The 5,000-nt window shown below is 49.8% G+C and overlaps 1 protein-coding gene across 1 annotated transcript in view; it reads right to left on the reverse strand.

Moving 5' to 3' along the window:
* The window catches only part of nkd1 (NKD inhibitor of WNT signaling pathway 1), a gene marked incomplete at both ends in the record, with an annotated part of 54,472 nt that overhangs the window by 11,652 nt on the left and 37,820 nt on the right, over positions 1-5,000 (reverse strand). The window lies entirely within an intron of this gene.

Below are 5,000 nucleotides of genomic sequence, written 5' to 3' on the forward strand. Positions count from 1 at the left end.
GCAAGATGACACACGACTGGCAAAGATCACAAACTCACGTCGTGGACACCACCCTCTTGTTTATATTCCAATTCCACCTCTGGCCATTTTGTTTTGCTTGAGCATCATCATCATCATCATCATCATCCCACCACCAGGATATTAACATCTGCTCACTGCGGATGGACAGAGAGGAGATATAGCACACACACACACACACACACACACACACACACACACACACACACACACACACCGCACCCTTCTCTCACCCCCCTCCCCCGCTCCCCTCCCCTCCCCTCCCGCCACACTTTGAAGTCCCATTCTCAAACCTTTTGGAAGAGGATCAGACCGGCTGTAAAACAGAATCACTAATTAATTAAGCCGAGTCAAATCTGAAGCGGTGTTTGTTGTGCTCGCCAACGGAGAGCAGCAGACACAACAGCCGCGCTTCTTTCCTCCTGATCCAAACGCAGATCAAAGCAGAACCGGGCCCATCATCCCCGGGTCGGGGAAAATGCCAGAAATGAAAGGCATCATCCCAGGGAGCTTTTTACCAACTTTTTGGAGAGAGGAGCAGCCGCGTTTGATCATCTGAGGTGCTCAAAGGGAGACATTGTGTGCGAGGGGGCAAATCTGTTCCGTAGCAGCAGGCTCAATCTGCTGCTGCGATGCTTATCTCAAGGCTAATGAAATGCCGAGAGGAGTAACAGTAATCTTCCATCTCTCCAACCCCCCCCCCCCCCCACTCCCTCTGACCCCCCCCCCCCCCCCCCCCCCCCCCACTACAGACATAAGCCGGCCCTTTATGAGAAGAGCCGCCGCCAGGGGATTGGCTGCACATCACATCTGAGGGGCGAAGGGGGCGGCGACCGAGGCTGGCACTCTCTGTGCCAAGCCTGTTCCCCCCATCATGCACGCACGTACGCATGCGCACGCATTGCACGAATACATGCACGCATGCACACACACACACACACACGCTCGCTCGCTCACTCGCGCACACACACACACACACACACACACACACGCACGCGCACACACACGCACACACATGCACCGCCACACGCACACAAGCACAGCTATCAGGAACGCTGCCACACACTCTGAGCTATCACACCCAGCTTAGCTAGGCTACTGTATCACCCATAATTGGGTGTGTGCCCTCCCCTTACAGTCAAGCGGCACAGTGCTGCAGACTGACACAGTGCTGCAGACTGACACAGTGCTGCAGACTGATATAGTGCTGCTGACTGACACAGTGCTGCTGACTGACACAGTGCTGCAGACTGACTGACACAGTGCTGCAGACTGGCACTGTGCTGCAGATGATATAGTGCTGCAGACAGACTGACACAGTGCTGCAGACTGACACAGTGCTGCAGACTGACACAGTGCTGCAGACTGACACAGTGCTGCAGACTGACTGACACAGTGCTGCAGACTGACACAGTGCTGCAGACTGACACAGTGCTGCAGACTGACACAGCGCTGCAGACTGACACAGCGCTGCAGACTGACACAGTGCTGCAGACTGACACAGTGCTGCAGACTGACACAGTGCTGCAGACGGATATAGTGCTGCAGACTGACTGACACAGTGCTGCAGACCGACACAGTGCTGCAGACTAAGGTGGTTTTGATTGAGATAATAAGACCGGGTTATATGACTGAATATTCCTGTTATACAAACCCTAGCTGGGGGCAGCTATAGGTCACCTGTTCAAATCCCCACTCTCTCCTCCCTCAGCAGCCCTTGAGCAAGGCACTTATGTACAGTAGTACTGTACTAGTAGTAGACAGTAGGAGCACCAGTTGTCCTGGGCAGCTCCCAGGTGTGAACAAGCACAACTGAATCTGAAGCGAGGCGTGGGTGAAAAGGGTCTACTCTTCAAACTCTTCCCTGGTTAAAGAACACTATAGTGTGTGAAAAGCCCATGTAGGCAAGGCTGCTTGCAAAGGCGATCATAAAGTATCCTAAAGACACTTTAAAGCACTTCTCCTCTTCTCTCCTTTGCAATTTTTGCCAGCGAGATATTTTTTAATCCGCACAAAACTTTCTTTGGAAGTGTTTCGTGAAGCCCTGAGGAAAGAGGGCTTTTAAGTGCGCTGGTCTTCCTTCCTGTCATCTCTCCCCTCTCTCTCTGTTTTCCTTCACATTTTCATTTTCCACTTTGTTAGATCTATGGACGATAGATCTGATCACTGCACCGAACGTTGAGTTCAACTCAGGGATTGCTGTCTTTATTTGGGTCTCAAATATGCCCGAGGCGCTACGAAATGCCTGTGCATATTGTGTCTGAAGACGAATTATTCTGGCGCTGAAATAAAGAATTGTTTTTTTTAAAGAGGTAGTTTTTCAAACGTCTTGAAAAGGTCATGAGGAATACTAATGCGCTCGCTGCAAATCAAACACGGTTTGCCAATTCCTCTGAGAAAGAGAATAACTTGGATGTATTCACCGCTGCCTTATAAAGGAAAGAAAATAGATTCCAAATTCAGCTTGACACCGTTTGAAAACTGTAACACCTCCAAAGTGAGTGCTGGAATGAAAGTAAAACGGGTTATTAGCTATATCCTGACCTCTTAAAGCTGCACCGGGCAAGATTTTAATGTAGAAATAAATCCAACTTATCAGCCCTAAATCGCAAAGTGGGGCAGCAACAGAGGAAAACATCCTTATCGAGAGTATATTTGCTCTATTTACCCGCATGAAATTGTGGTGTCAGGTTTGTACTAGTCTCTCCCCAGACTCAAATATTACGTTGAATCGCTGTGCTCCGCATACTACATAAGTGAGTCTGTGTCAGTTAACTGCCACGGCTGGTTTTTGAAGGCGGGTTGAAATTGAATGAGTGACAGGTCGTAGCACCGATGAGAGAGCGGTTCGAAAAATGGGCTGCGCCTCCCGTGTCGTCTGATCGCAAAGTTGTTACTGATTGGGGAAGACTGAATCCACCACTGGCCAATCACTGGCCAAGTGAACGGTTCCCTCCCATAACCAGCCGGCTGAGGGGAAGTGACCCAGAGAGAGCTCTGCAGCATGCAGTAACGTAGTGTATCAGCGTAAGAACTCTCATGGGTCTGGCGTTGAGACTATGTTGGTACTGATGAATCCAAACTTCAAGGTGGAAAACAAACGGCTTCCCAAACAGCAGCTCCGTCCAGAGTCATCTGGACTCACTCCTCTGGTCCCTTTGATTTCCTTTGGTTTGAAAGCATCACAGAGCAGCTGGGTTGTTTGAACATCAGCATGCCGGCTGCACTTTACTGACTTCTGTAGCCTGACATCGCCAGACCAAATCACACAAATGTGAATGAGTCTGGAAACTCAATTAATTCAATTTCGATTTCCAGGGGGGGCGTTATCAACGGGCGCTGACCACAATGCCTCTGGATGCACCTGGATAGACCTACAGCCAATCAGAGCAACAAAACCTGGTTTCGTGGTTGTTTATGAAAATGCCTCAACAGCATTCCTCTGTCTGTCATCCTTTCAAACCCCTTCAAAATTAGATAAACCGTTGTGATTGGCCTGACCGTTTCCAGGAAGGGTGGGGATCTGTCTGAACAGAAGTGGGGGGGGGCGGCAGACGCATCTGCCAGAGCAAATGAAACGAGCTAACAGATTCGTCAGGGTCCCAGTCTAGGTTTTCTGGGTATTGAAGTTCATATTTTTCAATTACCCGTCGCTGCCATTTAGGAATTTGCCTTTTGTAGCTTAAATTTACAAAATACTACCATTTTAGAGGGTGCAGTCTTCTGTGTTGTTGCAGATTTGGAGATATCACCTATGGGGTGCTGTATTGAAGTGAATGAGGGCCTAGGAGGCAATCATGGAAAATGGACTTAAAGCTAATTAATTAATTAATTAGCAGTCTGTCTTGTGGGGAGGACATTAACCTCAGGGCCAGACTAAGCTTCACCAGAAGAGGACATCCTTTCAAACGACCTGTGGTACCATCCCTTGTCGTGCTTTGTACACACGATCCAATAAAGCAGAAGTGCAATCAAACTGAATTTGCAAAATACATTTGCTGCCAATGCTGCTGCCACACATCTGGCCTGGTCTCAGATACAAATCACACCTTTCAGCCTGCATCTCACCACATCTGGCCTGGTCTCATCTACAACTCACACCTTTCAGCCTGCATCTCACCACATCTGGCCTGGTCTCATCCACAACTCACACCTTTCAGCCTGCATCTCACCACATCTGGCCTGGTCTCATCTACAACTCACACCTTTCAGCCTGCATCTCACCACATCTGGCCTGGTCTCATCTACAACTCCACCTTTCAGCCTGCATCTCACCACATCTGGCCTGGTCTCATCTACAACTCCACCTTTCAGCCTGCATCTCACCACATCTGGCCTGGTCTCATCTACAACTCACACCTTTCAGCCTGCATCTCACCACATCTGGCCTGGTCTCATCTACAACTCACACCTTTCAGCCTGCATCTCACCACATCTGGCCTGGTCTCATCTACAACTCACACCTTTCAGCCTGCATCTCACCACATCTGGCCTGGTCTCATCTACATCTCACACCTTTCAGCCTGCATCTCACCACATCTGGCCTGGTCTCATCTACAACTCACACCTTTCAGCCTGCATCTCACCACATCTGGCCTGGTCTCATCTACATCTCACACCTTTCAGCCTGCATCTCACCACATCTGGCCTGGTCTCATCTACATCTCACACCTTTCGGCCTGCATCTCACCTCTGAGCCTGGCTTTCAATGGGAGGCAGTGAGCTCTTAATCCAGGATCACACCACACTGGGGGGAAACATCGCCACGGGGGGGAAGGGCGGATGAGAGAAAGGGAGGGAGGGGAGGGAAGGGAAGGGAAGGGGAGGGGACCTCATCAGCACATTGTTGGGGCTTAGCGAGTGGGAGAGCGGCTGGTAGCAACATTAGCTGGAGAGTTATAGCACACCTGGATGGCCAGTGTGTATCTAATGACGTGCTTTTCAATCATTTGCAATTGTGACACTCACTAGAGAGGAGAGGA

The sequence above is a fragment of the Poromitra crassiceps genome (assembly GCF_964638095.1).
Source record: "Poromitra crassiceps genome assembly, chromosome: 28".
NCBI lineage: Eukaryota > Metazoa > Chordata > Actinopteri > Beryciformes > Melamphaidae > Poromitra > Poromitra crassiceps.